Here is a 25,043-nt window from a genome sequence, read left to right on the forward strand (position 1 = left end):
TACAAAATGTAAGTTAAATTTTTTTTTAAATGTTGGGGCCTCTAGTTACGAGGGGCCTCAACATTTTTTTTTTTTTTTTTTTTTTTAGGAGGCCCCTCGTCACTAGAGGCCCACGGGCCGCGGCCCAGATGGCCCAGTCGTTAATCCGGCCCTGCCTGTATGTCATGTATGTCCCTATGCCATAAATGTCATGATGTCATGTATGTTGTGTATGTCATAAATGTCACTATGAATTGAAAATGGCTTTCTCTGGTTAAAGTAGTTTCCTGACAAGTCAAGCCTTCACAGTGGCCACCAGAAGAGGAGTATGTGTGAATAAGTACTAAGGATGAAGACAAACTTGACTAAACCACTAAAATATCAATGAGGTGATAAGCAATTGTATTATGTTCTAATGCGTAGTGTGGAGGATATCGTAAGGCCTTGAGACAATCAAATGTAAAACACAATATTTATGATGAGTAGGAAATCTGTCGAATTTGACCCTAACATGAGGTTAAGGACGATTTGGTGTCATTTTAAAATGACCACCTTGAAATTTCAAGTAGCTGTGGGTGGTTTAAGTGACCCACACAGACTGCTCATGGCAATTTTCATGCTTGTATCACCAAATAAACCATTATAACTCCACTAAGGTGTCGTCCATCTTAAAATTTCAAATGTCTTGGACAATTTTCTTGTCAAGTGACCCATGGAGTCTGCTCATGTCAATCTTCAAGCTTGTATCATCAACTGAAGGATTCTGATGACAATAAGCACTTGGCCACTAATGTGCAAATGTTTATGCACAGCCTAAGTAATGGTGACTGATTACATTGGTACAAAAAGCAATTGACCATATTCACACGGTGGCTATTTTGCTCGTCATGCAGGTTTGGATTCCTTACCACCCTGTTCTGAACCTACTCTCAACTAGTTACGCTGCTGAACAGTATGACTTACTACCAAGTGTCTTTATACCTGTATCATTGTACATATTAATACTACAACTCTACATACATCTGATTACCACTATTACTCAGTAGCCTCATTTGTATATTTTGTACCCAGTTAAGTGTATGTGCATGTGGTCAATATACCCAGTCCTACTGTAGCTTACCTCGACCTAATTGTGGATACAAGCCCTGGAACATTTCACAAATTCAGCATTTCAGACCATATTTGATTAAACAAACATTAAATAAGATAAGATTAAAGACACAGGAATAACATTATCTACTGTCCCATTTCTCTATGTAGTTGAGGAATGTGTGAACTGGAACAGTACTGTATCAAACCACCTCAGAGCACGGTGTACACACAGCTACACATATTTATCTTTCAGCTCATTGAGAATTGCAGGCCAGGGGGTCATGTAGGGGTCACACAGCTGAGTGTATGACCAGCATATAGGCTGTAGAACACACCTGAAAACAGCAACTGATGCCCAGGCTAGCCAATGGTGATAATAATAGTATTGATTGATAAAAACTATTCTCCATTGTGTATTATTTTCTAAATGTTCTATCTCTAAAGTGTAGCCCCTTTTACCCCGATTGAATTAGAGGGCAGGGCCCTAGGTTCTTTATGCGATATAATACCTAGCTCATAATATATTTCTAATAATATCTGTTTGTTAACTCATTACATTTCAGTAAAATAACGAATGATCAAGCCAGACATAGGTTAACTTTAAATATAAAAATAATTGTAATGAAAATAGTTACATGTATTATATATTAATACACAATATTACAGAATAAAGAAAATAATCATTAACAAAATAAAGTATCAGAGCTCTTACTCAAGTATTGGCTCAAAGGCATCATGTGCTCAATATCAAAAAGGAAACAAATGTTCACATTTCAACATTATTACGGGGGCGACAGTGGCCCGGGCGGTAGAGCAGTCGTCTGGCAATCCGGAGGTTCCTGGTTTGATTCCCGCTCCTCCCAGGCAGCGTGTCGATGTGTCCTTGAGCAAGACACTTAACTCCTAATTGCTCCCGATGAGCAGGTTGGCACCTTGCATGGTTGCCTCCGCCGTCGGTGTGTGAATGTGTGAGTGATGGGTCAAATGTGAGTAACAAATTGTAAAGCGCTTTGGATAAAAGCCATTACATTACAAAAACCCCTACAGAATCTTTTTTAGAGTTTATGGAATTATGGACATAATTCTTTATATCTCTCCATCCACTATTGTGGAGTGCAGGCTCAGCTTCCAAGCAATTAACGCAGCAGTCTTTGCCGGGTCAGGCCGTGCGTACCTGGCGCCCAGCGGTAGAATATGAAGACTGCAGATGGACGGCATTATGCTTTCATCAGTTTCATGCATTAGTTTCAACAATGACGTGTTCTGTATGATCCGTAATTCACTATAGTTCATTGTAAAATAGCGACATTAGTGTCATTATTGTCAAACCCTAAATAGCATTTGGAATAGGTATTTCCGAATAAATTCAGCCTGGTTCATAGCGTTATTATAGGAATACTTCTCGCGGTGTGCGCTCAGATGTTTTCAGAGATATATGGCATGTCTATTTGCAGAGAGAGAACATAATAATATTAAGTAGAGTTCGCTACCCGAGACACATTCTCCTTGATTTGTAACTTTCAGTAGGCTGAGGGGGCATGGTGTTGAGAGTTGAATATGGTGCAATTCATGTTTAATTAGATTAGAACTGACTTCAATTGCTGAGTATTAACAGGAACATTTATATCTCTGTATTATGTACAATTAGAGGACTGTCAGACTAGAGAATTGTATGTAAACACACTCTCTCCCTCTACCTGTGTACACACACACAACACATTTCCTACATGCATAACCACATACACGCTCACACACACAGACACACACTATTCATCTATTGTGGTTTAAAATGTTTGCTTGCTTAAGAATGCATATTACTTTGAATTGAAATATCTAGGTCAAGTAGGGAGTAAGAGAGTGACAGAAAGTGATGGTTTCTATCACAAATTAATTATACATAGGACATGTAAAATATTTTATCAACAAGGGTCTCATGATCACCCATCAATGCCCTTGGTGTTAACCCTTTCACTACCACATGGTTCTGTATCATTAGTGGATCCGCTCGGCATCACTGATGCACTATCCTCCAGACGCCACTGAAGTGACTTTTCCCTCTGTGTCCCCTCTCCTCTACACCCTCCCCGGCCCCTCATGATTAGGTTTTTTGTGCCATTCAAATAAAAAAGTTCCCCGATATAAGGGGAACTATATTATTGGCCAAACAAACTGTGTGTTTCTTCAACAAATCATATGATGGGGTTGCGTAAATGTGAATCTGCATTATTACATTGAGGGTTGAGTCATGTTGTGTTACGAGATTAAGCAAGGTCTGCAAGTATACACTCAGGCATAGAAAGGTTCTATTAGCCTGACGCTCCACATGCAGGTAGAAACTGGTGGTATATTCCATTGCTTGAACAAAGTAAATGTGTTCCACACCACTGTCATGTTAATTGCAGTAATACTCGTACACACACGTTCCACGGCCTGGCCGTTACTCTCTGTCAGCGTTTGCTATGTACGACATAGGAAGCGGGTGTAGGATTCACACACACACGACTTGTTTTGTTATAAATCCTGTTCACATTCTGTGGGTAGCGGGCATTGTATTAGCTTACGCTATACATTAGCATTCTATCGAAGGTCTCAAAATGCTACAGTTGTTTTGGTCTGTAGGGAACAGGGTTGTGGGAGGGGGTGTCGGATAAACCCCTCCTTTCCACTTGATTGGTTTAGGAGATTTTTTTCTCATTCTGCTGAGCCAGTCAGGGCCGAGTCGTTCAACGTCTTGGCAGGCAGGGGGGCGTCTCTACAATTCGTAGCCGCATTTCTGCAGACCCCTCTCTGATTGGTTGAACTCCATTTTTGCAGACCCCTCCCATTTCTGCAGACCCCTCTCTGATTGGTTGAGCGAAGCCCCTCTCTGATTGGCCCCCCGCATGAGCCGAGACAAGCTCCTCTAGCCAGGAGTCGAAACTCCGTTAACTCCAGAGAGAGAGGCTGAACGCAATTTATACGCATGGAAGTATTGATTACGCCATAACGAATCATTAAAAAAATATACCGTTAACTGGAATATGTTGTGTGTGCCTTTACACATGTTGGATAGGATTATGTAATTGGTTTGTATAGCGTCGCGTATAACGTTATTTCGCGTGACTTCACGGTTTATTCACATTTCACAACACAGCCAGCGGTCAACTTGTTTACACTCCCCACTTACTGTACAATGTAACATTTAGATTAACCCAGTTGTCTATCTGTATGTCATATGTTACGATGAATTGAAAATGGGGGACCCTGATGTAAACAAGACGAAAGTCTTTCTCTGGGGTCTGCATTCCCTTAACAATTGTATGTATTGAGCTGTACTGTGTACTGTACCCATTCTGCAATCTGTTAATAAAGTTTTCAATCAATTCAATCAATCAATAACTAGACAGTTACAATATAACATTTAGATTAATTAACCCAGTTAATGCCTTAAGAGAGAGAGGCTGGTGGTCAAGTCAAGTCAAGAGTTATTTGTCACAAGTTGTTTATTAGCCTAGACATTTTCAATTCATCATCTTGTTTACATCAGGGTCCCCCATGTTCAATTCATGATAACATATATGACAATGACATACAGGTAGACAGATGGACAGTACTGCTACATTTAGACATTTATGACATACCAGATTTTGAACTTGTGGTAGGCCTAGACATTTTCAATTCATCGTCTTGTTTACATCAGGGTCCCCCATGTTCAATTCATGATAACATATATGACATACAGGTAGACAGATAGACAGTACTGCTACATCTAGACATTTATGACATACCAGATTTACAAATACAGTACTGTTTGTGATACAAAAAGAGTCCAGAAAAGAAAGGCTATACATTTGACGTAGAAGCTGTACATTGGAGGAGGTTGGGTGGGTGGGGGGGACTATACATTGCTTCTTCTAAGTGTCTATGCTTTTTTTTGTCAGTATTTACTGGCTTTCAAAAAAATAACATCTTGTTGCTTGTGTGTTGAAGGACTTTTACCGAAGGGTTACACATATCATGTCTGCACGTACAGACGTGCGGTGAACCCATCCTGGACCTGCGTTGACCATACCTCTTTTGAGGCCACTGTGCGAATGACTCACCAGTCTGAGGAGGAGATCCTGGTGTGGGCAAGGTCGATGCAGGTCACCTGGAGAGTGGCCCATACATATATGTCATATATGTTATCATGAATTGAACATGGGGGACCCTGATGTAAACAAGACGATGAATTGAAAATGTCTAGGCCTACCACAAGTTTAAAATCTGGTATGTCATAAATGTCTAGATGTAGCAGTACTGTCCATCTGTCTACCTGTATGTCATATATGTTATCATGAATTGAACATGGGGGACCCTGATGTAAACAAGACGATGAATTGAAAATGTCTAGGCCTACCACAAGTTCAAAATCTGGTATGTCATAAATGTCTAAATGTAGCAGTACTGTCCATCTGTCTACCTGTATGTCATATTCCCCTCCTACCCACCCCCCCCCCCCCCCCCACCCACCCAACCACCTCCAATGTACAGTCCCCCCCCACCCCTCCTACCCAACCCCCCCCCCCCCCCCTACCCCCCCCCCCCCCCCCCCCCCAACCACCTCCAATGTACAGTCCCACCCCCACCTACCCAATCCAATGTACAGTTTCTACGCCTAATGTATATACTCTTTTCTTTCTGGACTCTTTTTGTATCACAAATACAGTACTGTAATTGCAAATCTGGTACAGACGCAGCGCTCAAAAATCAAACCAATTCTGCTGCTTGTCTGCTGCTTGTTGCTGCTTGTGTGCCACTTAAGTCTACTCAGGTGTTAATTTTCCGGGGGTGTTGGCTGGGGGAACAAAGGGAGGGTAGTTAACTTAAGTGCTTCCCCAGGGAGGGGGTCGGGGGCTACTGCCCTCAGACCCCCAAAATAATTTTTATATGGGCAGTCTGACTTGGGGTACTGACCATATATTAGTGTTGCAATGCATGATAAGTAAACAGTGAAAAAAGCTAAGAAATCTGATGGGGCTGGGACATTTGGGACGAATAAAAATGTAAGATGAAAATCTGCCCAGCCTGTGGGAGGAAGTGGAGGTGTGAAATCTGGCCCGGTCAAGAACAATAGAGGAGTGGTAGAGAGTGGTAGAGAGGCATGAGAGGTTTGAGTTTTGAGTGCTGTATCTGTATGTCATAAATGTATAGATGTAGCAGTACTGTCTATCTGTATGTCATGTATGTCATATATGTTACGATGAATTGGAAATGGGGGACCCTGGTGGAAACAAGACGAAAGTCTTTCTCTGGTCTGCATCCCCTTAACAATTGTATGTATTGAGCTGTACTGCACTGTACCCATTCTGCAATCTGTTAATAAAGTTTTCATTCATTCATTCATATATGTTATCATGAATTGAACATGGGGGACCCTGATGTAAACAAGATGATGAATTGAAAATGTCTAGGCTAATAAACAACTTGTGACAAATAACTCTTGACTTGACTTGACCACCAGCCTCTCTCTCTTAAGGCATTAACTGGGTTAATTAATCTAAATGTTATATTGTAACTGTCTAGTTATTGATTGATTGAATTGATTGAAAACTTTATTAACAGATTGCAGAATGGGTACAGTACACAGTACAGCTCAATACATACAATTGTTAAGGGAATGCAGACCCCAGAGAAAGACTTTCGTCTTGTTTACATCAGGGTCCCCCATTTTCAATTCATCGTAACATATGACATACAGATAGACAACTGGGTTAATCTAAATGTTACATTGTACAGTAAGTGGGGAGTGTAAACAAGTTGACCGCTGGCTGTGTTGTGAAATGTGAATAAACCGTGAAGTCACGCGAAATAACGTTATACGCGACGCTATACAAACCAATTACATAATCCTATCCAACATGTGTAAAGGCACACACAACATATTCCAGTTAACGGTATATTTTTTTAATGATTCGTTATGGCGTAATCAATACTTCCATGCGTATAAATTGCGTTCAGCCTCTCTCTCTGGAGTTAACGGAGTTTCGACTCCTGGCTAGAGGAGCTTGTCTCGGCTCATGCGGGGGGCCAATCAGAGAGGGGCTTCGCTCAACCAATCAGAGAGGGGTCTGCAGAAATGGGAGGGGTCTGCAAAAATGGAGTTCAACCAATCAGAGAGGGGTCTGCAGAAATGCGGCTACGAATTGTAGAGACGCGGCAGGGGGGGGGGGGGGGGGGTTGTCCTGATGCAACTCCTATTACAAACAGGAGTCGTGTACAGGGTTCCCCCCGTCATAGCAACGTTGCTATGGCGACGGCTTCCGTGAGTTAAGATCTTTACGTAAGGTTGTGGTGTTAAAGTGTCGAGTTAGAGCGTAGGGCTTACGGGTCTGCTACGCTTGATTTATGTGTAAACTTGAGTCAGTTGGTCACGTGACTCACAGTTGACATATCTTTTTCATAACTACGACTCATGTGGGAAGGCTTCTGGGAAAGTTCGGTCTATACTCTCTAAACAAAAGGAGTGACTGGATGTAAAAATATAAAAAAAAATTACTCCCAGCTGTGCAGTTGGGTTCATACGGTTGATGCTTCTTCTTTATTATTATAAAGAGTTGGGGTTAGTTGCATCCCACCCCTCTTGTCGTTCCCCTGGGCGCCTTGGTCTTGGTCAGACTAAAGGTCTGCTTCGAAAATCTAAATCCCACTGTCAGTGTAAAGAGCCTGTATGAACCACAGATGAAGCTAGTTTAATGAAGACATTGTTCAAGGTAAAGAGCCTGTATGAACCACAGATGAAGCTAGTTTAATGAAGACATTGTTCAAGGTAAAGAGCCTGTATGAACCACAGATGAAGCTAGTTTAATGAAGACATTGTTTAAGGTAAAGAGCCTGTATGAACCACAGATGAAGCTAGTTTAATGAAGACATTGTTTAAGGTAAAGAGCCTGTATGAACCACAGATGAAGCTAGTTTAATAAAGACCTTGTTCGAGGTAAATAGCCTGTATGAACCACAGATAAAGCTAGTTTAATAAAGACATTGTTCAAGGTAAAGAGCATAATGACTAAAATTGGGATGGGAGAAATATACAGAAAAAGGGGGGAGAAAAAGTAGATACAAAAAAAAAGATTATCCAATTTATTTCAAGGTCGTCCAACTTGTTTCAAGATCGTCCAACTTATTTGAATATAGTCCAACTTGTTTGAAGATCTGCCAACTTGCTTGAAAATAGTCCAACTTGTTTGAATATAGCACAACTCGTTTGAATATGGTCCATTGTTTCAAGATAGCCCAACTTGTTTGAATATAGCGCAACTTGTTTGAATATAGTCCAACTTGTTTCAAGATAGTCCAACTTGTTTGAATATAGTGCAACTTGTTTGAATATAGTCCAACTTGTTTCAAGATAGTCCAACTTGTTTGAATATAGTTCAGAGACATTACTGTTACACGTTTACAAGTACAAAAGTGAAATGATCTCCAAACACATTTCTTGATTCTATATTTATTTGATTTATTTTTTAGACACATTACAGTGTTACATGAGCTGAGTATGGGACCTTGAAACAGGCAAACATACAGTATCAGATTCGGACTAGTCATCAAAAAGGAAGCTACTGGAGAAGAATATTTAATAGGGCGCAAAAAGATCACTAACGTTTCAACACAAATGGCATTAGAAACAGACTATTTGTATGTCCAACTCAAACGTGTCTTCTTCAGAGTGATGGAAACAGACTATTTGTATGTCCAAATAGTCTGTGTTTCACTTTCCAATGTATCACTCTGAAGAAGAATTGTCTTTAGTCGATGGCGAACGATTGGACAGGTTTAGGCTGTCCTAACTGTGGTGGGATGACCGAGAATAGGCGGCTTCTCTTTGATGACCCTCCCTAGTCAAACTGTTATTTCTTGCAGCCTCCTCTTGAACTCCTCCCTCTAGCTCAGTAGGCGGTATGTATGTACGGTATATAATATTTACGGTAGCTGGATACATACATGCAGAGACAAGCTTTCTAAACCTCGGGTGGACTGCTTTCCGCTGAGTCTGCCTTGTGACAATAATGCTGCTGAACATTTCAACAACCCAAACCTCCTTCTACCATTCAGATTCAAGGGTTTGACAATCTCATGTCAGTCAACTAAAACACGTCTCTGTCTAGAACCCCTTTGCCTGGTATTCAATTGTGGTAAACAGAGATTTCTACTCTGTCCAGGAGTCAGCACACAGCCAGGTGTGGATCTGTAGATAAGAGCAGGGTGGCTTAGCTAGTAAGCCATGCTGCTGCCACAGGTGGAGACATGATTATGGCTTAGGTTTAAAGGTGCAATAGATACACATTTTATGTTGAGTAATCATTATTTAAAAATAATACATCCACAGAGCTTGTAGAAATGTGTGTAATAAAAGTATTGCTTTTCCCCCCAAAAAATATTGATTAATGAATTTATGAAAGCACCTGATTGAATATATGACATGCTGGTGCTCTAGTGTAACATCTAGTGGCTCAATGTTATCTATAGCACCTTTAATTAATGAAGTAATGAATAAATAGTTTATTTTGAACTCCACCCCCCTCAACATTTGTTCATCTACAAACAAAATCACTTGACAATCAATCAATCGATCAAGTTCATATACAATCCTGTCCATCCAGTGTCTTTAGAAAGCAACAGGTACGTGCTGCTGACTAGATAGGAACAACAACTGAAACAAACGAATATAAGAAAAAATTATTAAATTCAACATCTCCATTAATGAGTTACAACCTCCCTCCTCTTTACTGTACCTTCCAAGAATCACTCATTTTGAACTGTATGACGTTATTACTAGGGATGCACCGATCCGATATTGATATCGGATATCGGCCCCGATATGACTAAAATAGCTGGATCAGGTATTGGTAAAAAAATTATAATATATAGGATTTCTTATTTTTTATAATAATATAATATAATAAGAAATAAAATAAGAAATAACAATTCAATACATTTATATCTATGTGTTAATTTGTTACATTTTGTTTCACTAAGTTAGGAAAGTAATGTTTTAAGTCAAGTCTGATGTTGCCTTGTACAAAATAATGATCCCAGTCTCTTCCACACAGTGAGGCATACAGTTTATTAATTGAACAATGGGTATCGGATCAATACTTGGTATCGGCCGATACCCAAAGCCCAGGTATCAGTATCGGTACCGGGACTGAAAAAGTCAGATCGGTCCATCCAGTTATTACTTCGTCATCCAATCTATTCCGGAGAGTCACTCCACAAACAGAAACACACAGCTTTTAAGAGTAGTGTGAACATATGGCTCTTAATCAGGCTGTTTTCTGGATGGGTGGCTCCCAGGCTTGCTGGGTATGTCTCTCTCGGGGCTAAGCTTTAAATTGCTTCATTGACCCCTTAATTGAGTTGTGACCTTCTTCTCACACGTTGCCACATATGCCCCCTCCCAGGCTTTAGTTAGATTTGCTTAAAGTCAGGTTCAGAGGAGCAGGTAGGGCTTAGGGGTGAATACCACAGTATTTAAACATTCCAGGTTATTACTACGGTCCAGGACAGGGGTCAGCAACCTTTTTGACATGGAGTGCCTGTTTGTAATATAGTTGTAACTAGTGTGCCTCAACAATATTCCATGCATCGTAATTTTTTTTTCCTCATAATCAGGTATTTTTAATGATAATTTTTACATTATTACATCATTATTGTTATTGTTATTATTAACAATATTATTATGATGGTTGTATCAACCCTAAATCTGAGTTGGGGGGAGGGGGAATGCAATGCAGACAAACAGCTGCATACAGTGCAACCATTTCACTCACATTTGCCCATTCATTTTTGGACACATCACACACCATCAGTGTGTGTACTGTACGTGTGCTGTCATAGCTCCACCTACAGGCCTAATGGAGAACACCAGGAGAACACCAGGATGTGAATGGAGGGTGAATGTGAGGTATATCGTGTAAATAAGTTTTGATTGATCGCAAGACTACACTGTAAAAAAATAAATAATAATAATAAGTTACCAGAACTTAAAAATATTGAGTTTCAGTTACTGTGCATTAAGGTTTTCAGTTTTCAATCCATAATAAGTTAACAGAAAAATAAGTACACAACCACATTATTTCAACCTAATAAAACTATGTTTATTGTCATTGTTTTAAGAACACAAGTTGACTTGGTAATACTCACATTTTGAGTAAAAAAAATTGCTTTTAACATGTGCAATGTTCAATGAAATAGAAAAATGAATAATAAAATGTGTTGATTAATCCCACTGGTCACAATGGTGACCGTAATAATGTTTTTGTTATAAGGCTCTGCAAATGTTACTGAATGATGTAGCAATGTATTTCCAGCTAAATTGAAATAATAAACAAATAAAGGGTCTCAATTAAATATGTGGTAGTAAAAAGAACCTGTGGGAGGATTTCAACAAGATAAATGCGACAACAGTGCAAAATATTTCACTATAATATTTCAAAGCAAAGATTATTTTCTTTTCTTTTTTTGCTGCCCCTATGCAGGCACGCGTGCCTAGGGTTGCCTACCCCTGGTCTAGGACAAAGGCCCCTCAAATCATTACACATTAAACCCCTGTTTGTTTATAGTTAGTCTCAGGGACCCCAATCTGAGTAGATGGACTGATCAGTCCAGAGCTGAAGGCACTATTATGGAACACATGTGCTTTTTATAGTAGTATGGCTTTATACACAAGAAGGGTGTGTGGTTGGTGGATGAATCTGGAGCTGTAGCTTGACCAGCTGTGTGACAGAGACAGAGATTGAGTGAACACAAACAAAACAACCAACCCACAACCCCCTCCACCCACAAACCAAACAACCAACCCACCAACCCACCAACCCATCCACCAACCCACCAACCCATCCACCCACAAACCAAACAACCAACCCACCAACCCACCCACCCACTAACCAAACACCCAACCCACCAACCCATCCACCCACAAACCAAACAACCAACCCACCAACCCATCCACCCACAAACCAAACAACCAACCAACCAACCTACAAACCAAACAACCAACCCACCAACCCACCAACCCATCCACCAACCCACCAACCCATCCACCCACTAACCAAACAACCAACCCACCAACCCATCCACCCACAAACCAACCAACCAACCCACCAACCCATCCACCCACAAACCAAACAACCAACCAACCAACCTACAAACCAAACAACCAACCCACCAACCAAACAACCAACCCACCAACCCATCCACCAACCAACCAACCAACAAACCCATCCACCCACCAACCAACCAACCCATCCAGCAACCCATCCACCAACCAACATATCCACCCACCCACCAACCCACCAACCAACCAACCAACCCACCAACCAACCAATCTAATCACCCACCAACCAATCCATCCACCCACCCACCAACCAACCAACCAACCAACCAACCAACCAACCAACCAACCAACCAACCAACCAACCAACCAACCAACCAACCACCCAACCCATCCACCCACCCACCAACCAACCAACCCATCCACCCACCCACCCACCCACCCACCCACCCACCCACCAACCAACCAACCAACCAACCCATCCACCCACCCACCCACCCCCCCACCAACCAACCCAAATCCACCCACCCACCAACCAACCAACCAACCAACCAACCAACCAACCAACCAACCCACCCACCCATCCACCCACCAACCAACCCATCCACCAACCAACCAACCAACCCATCCACCCACCCACCAACCAACCCGTCCACCCAACCACCAACCAACCAACCCATCCACCCAACAACCAACCAACCCACCAACCCATCCACCAACCAACCAAACAACCCACCCACCAACCAACCAACCAATCCACCCACCAACCCATCCACGCACCAACCAACCAACCAGTTCAGTTCAGTTCAGTTATTTTCTATTTCGGGTTTTGGACACATACCAATGGTCATTCCATAATTCGCCAAAGTTTTACCAGCTGCTTTTGCAGCATTGTCCAATTGTCCGAAAAGAGCTAGGGAGAAGCACTAGGCTTGTCGGGCCCTACCCCTGAAGACTTATGTTTTTTTTTACATACAACCAACCAACCAACCTACAAACCAAACAACCAACCCACCAACCCACCAACCAAACAACCAACCCACCAACCCATCCACCAACCAACCAACCAACAAACCCATCCACCCCCCAACCAACCAACCCATCCAGCAACCCATCCACCAACCAACACATCCACCCACCCACCAACCCACCAACCAACCAACCCACCAACCAACCCATCTACTCACCCACCAACCAATCCATCCACCCACCCACCAACCAACCAACCAACCAACCAACCAACCAACCAACCAACCAACCAACCAACCAACCAACCAACCAACCAACCAACCAACCAACCAACCCATCCACCCACCCACCCATCCACCCACCCACCCACCCACCGACCCACCCACCCACCCACCAACCAACCCATCCACCCACCCACCCACCCACCCACCAACCAACCAACCCATCCACCCACCCACCCACCCATCCACCCACCCACCCACCCACCAACCAACCCAAATCCACCCACCCACCCACCAACCAACCAACCCACCCATCCATCCACCCACCCACCCACCCACCAACCAACCCATCCACCAACCAACCAACCAACCCATTCACCCACCCACCAACCAACCAACCCGTCCACCCAACCACCAACCAACCAACCCATCCACCCAACAAACCAACCCACCAACCCATCCACCAACCAACCAAACAACCCACCCACCAACCAACCAACCAATCCACCCACCAACCCATCCACGCACCAACCAACCAACCAGTTCATTTCAGTTCAGTTATTTTCTATTTCGGGTTTTGGACACATAACAATGGTCATTCCATAAATCGCCAAAGTTTTACCAGCTGCTTTTGCAGCATTGTCCAATTGTCCGAAAAGGGCTAGGGAGAAGCACTAGGCTTGTCGGGCCCTACCCCTGAAGACTTACGTTTTTTTTTTACATACATACATATAGTACACATTACAGTACACAATACAGTATAGTATACCGGCAGTATATAATAGTATATAGTACATAATAGTGTATAAAACACATATATAATGTGATATGAGATATAGTACATGATATATACTGTCAGGATGGAGGTAGGTGAGTTCCAATTGTTGTAGGCAATCACAGAGACGGAGAAGGTATACTCTTGAACAGGTTCGACTTTAATAGTAAAGAACACAAAGAGTAATACTAGGATACTATGCCAAGGCAAGGGAAAGAGAGAATAGATAATGGAGCTTAGTGGTGGTCCAGGCTGGAACCGCCCGCGTTATCTCTGAACGCCTATAGTGAAGACCTGACAAATGACAAGCAGAGGAAAGGAATGTTACATAGCCACCAAATACCAACATTCCACACACACACACCCGTGACAGCCAATCAGAAGCCAACCCCTAAGTGACAGCACTAAATGACAGGGAAAAACAAGTGACAGCAATCAAGTGACAGATGACAGAGAAGGTGGGTGGTTCCCGACCGTAGTCAAGAACCAGAATCGTAACAGTACCCTCCCCCGACGAACGGCACCAGACGTTCACCTGGGGGCCTCGGGATTCAGCCGCCGGAAATCAACGATCAGGCTGGGATCTAAAATATCCCTTTGAGGCACCCAAGAACGCTCTTCTATCCCGTACCCCTTCCAATCCACCAAGAACTGAAACCCCCTACCCCTCCGCCTACAACCCAGTATCCTCCGCACCGTGTAAATGGGCTGACCACCCATAAACCGAGGCGGAGGAACCGTAGGCAGTGGCGGGGCCAAGGGCGATGAGAGGAACGGCTTCAACAGGGACACATGAAACGTCGGATGAACCCTCATAGAACTCGGAAGCCGTAGCCTGTAAGCCACAGGATTCACCCGACGTACCACTTTAAAGGGCCCTATAAAGCGAGGAGCCAGCTTCCTGGATTCCACCTGGAGAGGGAGATCCCGGGTGGAAAGCCAAACCCGCTGCCCAGGACGGTAAACCGGAGCCGGACGACGCTTGCGGTTAGCCTGCTGCTGGGTACTAACCGAAACCTTCTGCAGCGCCGCCCGGACCCGCTTCAACGTCCTGCGGCCGAGGGCACCTCCGCCTCCTGCTCCTGCTCGGGAAACAAAGGAGGTTGAAAACCATACTGACACTGAAAGGGCGACATACCGGTAGAGGAGGAGAGGAGGGTATTATCCGCATACTCAGCCCATGCCAACCTCCTACTCCACGTTGCCGGGCAACCGGCAACGTAACATCTCAAGTCCCCCTCCAGGTCCTGGTTGACGCGCTCCGTCTGCCCGTTCGACTGCGGATGAAACCCAGACGAAAGGCTGACGGAGGCGCCGAGACCGGCGGCAAACGCCTTCCAGAACCTGGAAGCGAACTGAGGACCTCGGTCCGACACGATATCCACCGGAAGCCCGTGGACCCGAAAGACATGATGTATCACCAGATCAGCAGTCTCTCGGGCCGATGGAAGCTTGGGGAGAGGAACAAAATGAGCCGCCTTCGAGAACCGGTCCACCACCACCAAAATGGCGGTGAACCCGTCCGAAAAGGGGAGGCCAGAAATAAAGTCCAGGGATATGTGCGACCAGGGCCGTTTAGGAATAGGAAGTGGCCGGAGGAGACCTGCCGGTGCACGGCGAGAGGTCTTACTGCGCGCGCACATCGGGCAGGCCGCCACAAAGGAACGCGTATCCCCCTCCACTGTCGGCCACCAGAACCTCCTACGGATAAATGCCAGGGTCCTGGTGGCCCCAGGGTGGCTGGTGAGGGATGAGGCATGTGCCCACTGCAGCAAACGTGAATGTGCCGCCTTGGGCACATACGACCGCCCCGGAGGGCCCCCGCCGATCCGATATCCACCGGAAGCCCGTGGACCCGAAAGACATGCTGTATCACCAGATCAGCAGTCTCTCGGGCCGATGGAAGCTTGGGAAGAGGAACAAAATGAGCCGCCTTCGAGAACCGGTCCACCACCACCAAAATGGCGGTGAACCCGTCCGAAAAGGGGAGGCCAGAAATAAAGTCCAGGGATATGTGCGACCAGGGCCGTTTAGGAATAGGAAGTGGCCGGAGGAGACCTGCCGGTGCACGGCGAGAGGTCTTACTGCGCGCGCACATCGGGCAGGCCGCCACAAAGGAACGCGTATCCCCCTCCACTGTCGGCCACCAGAACCTCCTACGGATAAATGCCAGGGTCCTGGTGGCCCCAGGGTGGCTGGTGAGGGATGAGGCATGTGCCCACTGCAGCAAACGTGAGCGTGCCGCCTTGGGCACATACGACCGCCCCGGAGGGCCCCCGCCAGGATCGGGCTCCCGCGTCAGCGCCGACCTTACCACCTTATCTATGCCCCAAGACACGGGTGCCAAAATCAAGGCCGGTGGAATAATGGGATGGGGCTGCTCCTCCCGGCCAGGAAGATCAAACTGGCACGATAACGCGTCGGTTTTGATATTCTTGGACCCGGGCCTATAGGAGATGGTCAATCGAAATCGTGTGAAGAATAACGCCCACCTGGCCTGGCGAGCGTTAAGGCGTTTAGCCCCTTGGATGTAAGCCAAGTTCTTATGATCAGTCCAAACAATGAAAGGATGTGCCGCCCCCTCCATCCAATGTCTCCATTCCTCCAGTGCCAATTTGATAGCCAACAACTCCCGATTACCCACATCGTAGTTGCGCTCGGCTGGTGACAGGCGGTGAGAAAAAAAAGCACACGGGTGCACTTTCCCATCCTTTAAGCACCTCTGAGAGATCACTCCCCCCACCGCAATGTCAGAGGCATCCACCTCCACAATGAACGGAACCTCCGCATCGTGGCGGATCAATACAGGAGCGGATGTAAACCGACGTTTGAGATCGCAGAAGGCCGACTCTGCCCTAGGCGACCATTCAAAGCCAGGGAGAGAGGCCTTAGTGAGAGCTGTTAACGGATTGGCTAAGGCGCTAAAGTTGCGACTAAAGCGCCTGTAAAAATTTGCAAAGCCCAAAAACCGTTGTAACCCCTTGAGCGACGAAGGCCGTGGCCAGTCCAAGACTGCACTCACCTTGGCCGAATCCATGCGTAGATCACCCTTTGTCAACACAAAGCCCAGGAAGGAAACGGTATCAGTGTGAAACACACACTTCTCGGCCTTAACGAATAGTTGATGCTTGAGGAGACGGTCTAGCACCTCCCGAACATGCAGTTAGTGTTGCACCATGTCGCGAGAAAAAATTCGGATATCATCTAGGTAAACAAACACAGACACCCCAATCAAGTCTTGCAGCATGTCGTTAACCAGGGCTTGGAAGACTGCCGGAGCATTAGCCAAACCAAAGGGCATGACCAAATACTCATAGTGACCATTGGGTGTATTAAATGCAGTCTTCCACTCGTCTCCTTCTCTAATCCTGACCAGATTGTATGCATTACGTAAGTCAAGTTTAGAAAAGACCTGTGCCCCCTGTAAGCACTCAAAGGCCGTGTCCATGAGAGGTAAAGGATATCGGTTCTTGATGGAAACGTCATTCAATCCCCTATAATCAATGCACGGATGCTGATCCCCATCTTTTTTGTCAACAAAGAAGAAACCAGCGCCGGCTAGGGATGTGGAAGGACGTATGTGCCCCGCAAGCAATGCCTCCTCAATGTAGGTGTTCATGGCCAAGGTCTCGGGGCGTGAGGGAGAGAACATTCGCCCGCGAGGCGGGGAGGTACCGGGTAGAAGATTAATGGGACAGTCGTATGATCTATGAGGCGGTAGTGCTTTAGCACGCGTCTTGCTAAAAACGTCCGCCAGGTCCCAATAGATCTCAGGAACCCCTATCAAATCGGGATTAGAGGGTGGAACAGAATCTGCAACGCTCCCCACCACCCTGGAGAGAGAAGAAGGAGAAAAAAGAGAAGAGGGGAAGGGAGACAAGGGAGTGGACAAACTCTCGCCGACGACCGACTTCACGTTGACCTCCGTTGAGAGCTTGCCCGTGCTCCAATTAATATTCCGTACACATGAAGACAACCAGGGATGACCCAACACCATTACAGAGTAGGGGGAGACAATAACAAATAATTTAACCCACTCCCACCCCCCACCCGCCACCCAGATGTGCATAGGAACAGTGCGTTGTGTGACGCTCCCACTGCCCAGGGGCTGACCGTCCAGGGCGTAGACTGGAATGGGAACCCCCAACTCTTCTACCGGGATTCCCCATTCTCTCACCAACCCCAAGTGAATGAAATTGCCCGCCGCCCCTGAGTCAATGAGAGCCTTCGTTCCCCTAACGTTACCCCCACAGTTAACCGCCACCTCCAGAAATGTACGTGAGTCAGATGGTAGTGCTGGGGTGAGCCCACCTGCTGGCGCCCTCTCGAGGCCCGGCGGAGCACCTCCTCTTCCCGACTGGCGCCGAGTTGAGCCAGCCTGTTCCCGACAGCTGCCGAAACGATGACCGGTGCGGCCGCACCGGAAGCAGCGTCGCTCCTCGATGAAGCGCCACCGCTCATTGTCTGAGAGCGACAGCGCCCCAAGCTGCATGGATTCATCACCCAGTGGCCCACTTGTGTAATGCGGGAAGATGTCAACAACGGGAGGAGAAAGGACACGTACCTGGGTAGTATCTTCACGCTCCCTCTCTCTCTCCCGATGTCGGTTGTCCATCCGTATGGCGGTGTTGATGAGCGTTTCCAGCTGCTCAGGGATCTCACGCACAGAAAACTTGTCCCTCATCCGTGCGGAGAGTCCCTTGAGGAATAGGACCACACAAGGAATTTCCGGCCAAGCCGCCTCCCGAGCCACGATCCGAAATTCAATGGCATATTCTGAGACCATGCGGAGGCCCTGCCGGCAGGCGAGAAGCCGCCCACCGGCCTCGAAGATCGAGAGTACTCGGGAAGTGTCGAATACCCTTCTCAACTCCCCGGTGAAGTCGTCCACACAGTCGCAGATAGATGAACCGCTCTCTAATTCGGCCGTAGCCCAGGAGAGTGCTTGACCGGTGAGGAGGGTGATAATATATGCGACTTGTGCTCTGTAAGAGGGGAATGAGCATGGCTGCAGCTGGAACACGAGTGAGCACTGGGTGATGAACTCCCAGCATCCCTCCGGTGCTCCCGCGTAGCGGCCTGGTGCGGGTAGCCGTGGCTCCTGGTTCCGATCCTGGTGCCCAAGAGCTCCCCGACTCTCCTCGGTGTTGAACGCCGCCTCTCATGCCGCCGTCTCTCCCACCATCGTCCTTACCCCCGCCACCTCGACTTGTGCCTGCTGGGCTATGAGGAGCGCCGACTGCGCCGTCTCCTGTGACGCGCTGACGATCCCGCCCAGCCGAACCAACTCGGCGCTGACCAGATGTTGGTGTTCCTCCATGCGCTCCTGTGCACTCTTCTGTGCCCGGAGCATCTCCATGATTGACTCCATGGAACTCTGATGGTCAGGTCTTCTGTCAGGATGGAGGTAGGTGAGTTCCAATTGTTGTAGGCAATCACAGAGACGGAGAAGGTATACTCTTGAACAGGTTCGACTTTAATAGTAAAAAACACAAAGAGTAATACTAGGATACTATGCCAAGGCAAGGGAAAGAGAGAATAGATAATGGAGCTTAGTGGTGGTCCAGAACTGGAACCGCCCGCGTTATCTCCGAACGCCTATAGTGAAGACCTGACAAATGACAAGCAGAGGAAAGGAATGTTACATAGCCACCAAATACCAACATTCCACACACACCCCCGTGACAGCCAATCAGAAGCCAACCCCTAAGTGACAGCACTAAATGACAGGGAAAAACAAGTGACAGCAATCAAGTGACAGATGACAGAGAAGGTGGGTGGTTCCCGACCGTAGTCAAGAACCAGAATCGTAACAATATACAATATAATGGCGCTTTTCCACTGCATAGTACCTACTCGACTCTACTCTACTCTACTCTACTCGCTTTAGGTACCTGGTACCATGTTGCTTTTCCACTGCAGGTACTAAAATAAAGTACTCAGTTTGTCTCCGTGTGGGGAGGCGGGGCTGCTGGTGATCAGCATGAGAGCTCACCGAGTGAATCCACAGTCACTTGATCCTCAATAGGAAACCAACCTAGATTTACCCTGAAGGACTGGTTCTGGCCGAACTGTTCGTTATACAAGTATCACAGAGACATTTCAAATGTACTCACAGTTGCACAAGGGTTTCGGACAGAGATACGGGATGGTTTGAAAGCTCGGCGTTGCTAATAAACATTTTAAATATTTTTTATAAACTGCTCAAAACGGCATTATTTCCGGCGTTGGGTGCATGATGCGCATGCGCTGTGATCACACCAGGCAGCCAACGCCGGAAATAATAGAGTGTTGAGCAGTTTATAAAAAATATTTAAAATGTTTATTAGCAACGCCGAGCTTTCAAACCATCCCGTATCTCTGTCCGAAACCCTCGTGCAACTGTGAGTACCTTTGAAATGTCTCTGTGATACTTGTATAACGAACGGTTCGGCCAGAACCAGTCCTTCATGGTAAATCTAGGTTGGTTTCCTATTAAGGAGCAAGTGACTGTGGATTCACTCGGTGCATCACAGTCACGAAAGGGGCTATGAGCTTGGCAAGCCAGAGTAAAACACAGTTTTCAATCAATCAATAACAACATTAACGAGACTCTCGTTGTGTCTATTCTGCTAACGCTAACGTTACCCCTCATTGTGTCTATTCTACAAGCGTTAACGTCAGCTAGGCTGTCTATATATGCTAACGTTAACGTTAGCATTAGGCTAACAACAACGCTGTAACGTTACCAGTTGCGTCTATTTGCTAACGTTAGCATTAGGTAATAACCGGTTTAAAATGGATGGTGATTACCTCACGTTGTGTCTATTCTACTAGCATTAACGTTACTCATACAAACAATCAATAGCGAGTTATATTGAACCCGCTATGTACGATAGCCATGCTAAAACGCTAGCACAACATTAGCACATTAGAACATTCCTTCCACCGTTGTGGAGCTTAAGCCTTAACAAGTCAGCGATCTTTTTGCGAGACTAAACTCTCCGCTCGGTGGCAAATTGTGTTGATGTCGGTTTTGTTTAATCAATAAATGAGGCAGAATACACAGTGACTGTATCGTTTGTTTATTGAACTTGTGCCTGCTGCAACCATAATGAAATCCTATGCGAGACATTAAAGATGGCGGCTTTCTGTTTTCGTTCAGACCAGTTCAGACTCTCCAACTAGTGACGCGTCTCTCTTCTGACCAATCAGTGGTCTGCAGTGTTTCACGTGACTTTTATAGTACCAGTTCTACCCGCTTGGCTCGCGCTTGGAACCAGACTCGAGCAGGGACTAAAAAAGTACCGAAAAAGTACCTGGTACCAGCCTGGTACCAGGTACTTTGGTAATGGAAAACCGAAAATACCGAGTAGAGTAGAGTAGAGTAGAGTAGAGTAGGTACCATGCAGTGGAAAAGCGCCATAATATAGTACCATAATATAATAGTATATAGTGTAAATATAGTTTAATATAATATACAAATTAATTATAATATGATAATGTAATGTAATATGATATAACGTAAAATACAGTATCATATGTATTTCTTTTATTAATATGCAATTAAAGATCTTCTTTCCTTCTTTTTTTAGTCTAGATTTGAATTGATTTATGTTTTCACAATGTTTTAGTTCATCCTCTAGCCCATTCCACAGGGTGGCTCCGTAAGAGGAGATACACATTATTTTCAGGTTGGTTTTCATCACAGGTTTTTTGAAGTTGCTTTGTACATAACTTGCAGAGTTTACCATATCAATGTGTGATTGTAGAAACAGTGTGTGTGTGTGTGGTCCCGATATCCTGCATTGTTTATTACTCTTATTGCTCTTTTTTGTAGGATAGGCAATGTATTTATGGTTGTTTGTATGTGTTACCCTATACCTCTGTGCAGTAATGCAGGTAAGGCAAGATAATTGCACAGTACAGAGTGTGCAATGAGTTGGGATTGAGTACATGTCTCACCTTACTAATAATTGAGATGCTCTTTGCCATCTTAGCTCTCACATATAATATATGGGGTTTCCAGCAGAGTTTATGGTCTAAAATCACTCCCAGGAATTTATTTTCATATACTCTTTCTATTCTATTATTATCTATTATCAACTGAATGTCTGTTTTTATCTGGCGGTTTCCAAACACCATACATTTTGTTTAATTTAGATTTAAAGATAATTTATTTATATCAAACCAGAGTTTGTATTTATTCGTTTCTATTGTTAAGACCATCATAAGCTGCTGGATGTCCTCCCCTGTACAGAACATGTTAGTATCATCAGTAAATAGTACACACTTCAATACATTTGACACCGAGCACAAATCATTAATATATAGATTAAACAGTTTGGGTCCCAGAACCGAGCCTTGAGGGACTCCACACATTATTGTCATACATCTAGATTTGCAATCTCCAAGTTGTACAATTTGTTCTCTGTTTTTTATGTAGCTTTCAAACCAATCTGACACAACCCCTCTGAAGCCATATTTGACCATTTTCCTTTTGTGATCTATTGTGTCAAAGGCTTTCTTTAAATCTACAAAGACTCCAACTGTGTACAACTTTGTATCTATGTTTGTTATTATTTCTTCAGTTAATTCACCAACCCACCAACCAACCCATCCACCAACACAGAGGTCGGTGTGGCTGGTGTCGGGCCGCGCAGAGAGCCTGACATGAGTGGAGGAGACAGAGGGTATGTAGCTTCACCTCTTGGGGGAATGTTTTCAGAGCTCCCGAATTTTGACAAAACACACCTAACTGTGTCCGCTAAGCAGATGCCTGCCATCGCCGACGCATTCCTCTGTGCCTCCATCCGTTTCCTGTTGCCTGGGATGACAGGAAGGGATGCAGGGATGGGGGAGTCAGGCCCAGACTCAGCCTGATGCTGGAGGAGAAACCAGCGCAGTCCTTCTCAACCTGTTCGCCCCTCAACCCCCTGTGACATAGTCAGGCATAGACAGAATGATGACATGAAATAATGAATTTTATTTCTAGTTTTCAGGCTGCAACTTGATCGATGGCTGAAGGAGGATCTTTAGACTTAAATATTCATGATTTCACAGGATAAAAGTACAGAAAAAAAGAATAAACATGATGTGATCTTTTCACAGTGATCCCAGGTTGAGCACCACTGATCTGGTGAACTGAGTGGTTTGATTTTAACCCACCAAGCAACCAACCAACCAACCCATCCACCAACCAACCAACCAACCAACCCATCCACCAACCAACCCATCCACCAACCAACCAACCCATCCACCAACCAACCCACTAACCAACCAACCCACCAACCAACCAACCAACCCACCAACCAACCCACTAACAAACCAACCCACCAACCAACCAACCCATCCACCAACCAACCAACCCATCCACCAACCAACCAACCAACCCACCCATCCACCAACCAACCAACCAACCAACCAACCAACCAACCAACCAACCAACCAACCAACCAACCAACCAACCAACCCATCCACCAACCAACCAACCCATCCACCAACCAACTAACCAACCTACCCATCCACCAACCAACCCACCAACCCATCCACTAACCAACCAACCCATCCTCCAACCAACCAACCCACCAACCAACCCACCAACCAACCAACCCATCCACCAACCAACCAACCCACCAACCAACCAACCAACCCATCCACCAACCAACCAACCAACCAACCAACCAACCAACCAACCAACCAACCAACCAACCAACCAACCAACCAACCAACCAACCAACCAACCAACCAACCAACCAACCAACCAACCAACCAACCAACCAACCAACCCATCCACCAACCAACCAACCCATCCATGTAATGCTTGGTGTGCTAATGAAGTTGAAAACACAGTTTGCAGACAAGGGAGAAGGAACGGAGGCAGAGACGAGGAGCGCTGCTTGAAGAAGGGGTGTTTACTTCTTATCCAATATAAATACAAGACACTACTACTAATAACACAACGAAGGAAAACAAGAAAACGACAGAGTATACAGGCAAGGACTCACTAGACATCAACGGGGAAGGCAGGCACTGTCATGGTCCCAGCCAGGGATCATGCTCAAACAATGTGAACAGTGTTTTTCTGCCGCCCTCTGGTGGCCAAACGCAGCAGCTCCAGATCCTGGACTCTCTGTGGCATTCGAGTCTAGGTTTGCTGGACTCCTTTAATGCTTTGTTGTGTTCTCTGTTCATGTTGTGTGGTGCGTTTTAACTTGTGTTTTTAAAAAGGTTTATCGTTTCATGTTCCTTAAAGGTTCATCTCTTTTTCATATGTATTCTCTAAGGGTTAATAATTTACATGTGCCCCTTTAAGGCTTATCCCTTTTCACATGTTATTAGTGTTAACTCTTTTACATATGTATTCTCTAAGGGTTAATAATTTACATGTGCCCCTTAAGACTTATCCCTTTTCACATGTTATTAGTGTTAACTCTTTTACATATGTATTCGCTAAGTGTTAAATATCTACATGTGTCCATTTAAGGCTTTCCCTTTGCACTTGTTTTTTATTGGTGTTAACATCTTTACTTATGTTCCTTAAGGATTGTTTCTTTTAGATATTCCTTTACACTTGTTTTTATCAATGATGTGAGTTGTTTTACTATCCTGTGTTCCTCAGCCTTGGCCATGCAGGCCTGTTACCAGCTGGCACTTGTTAGTAATCACAGGGTAGTATATAGACCTGCTCGTTCCCCTCATTCATTGTCGCACCATTGCCCTGTTTTAGTGTATTGTTATCACAGTTGGTTTCGGTCACTTACTCACCTTTGTCACCGTATTCCCCGTGAGTCCGTTCCTCTCTTAAGTTCTTATTTTTCCAGCATTGCTGAGTATTGTTTTCGGGTTTGCAGTTCGCTTTTGTTTAGTAACTTTTGATACTGTTTGTAATCATTGTTGCTTGCTGACTGCTTAGTAAAAGCCCGTTCACTTCAGTACATCGTCTCAGTCTCTT

Source organism: Notolepis coatsorum (genome assembly GCF_963971535.1).
Source record: "Notolepis coatsorum genome assembly, chromosome: 9".
NCBI classification, from domain to species: domain Eukaryota; kingdom Metazoa; phylum Chordata; class Actinopteri; order Aulopiformes; family Paralepididae; genus Notolepis; species Notolepis coatsorum.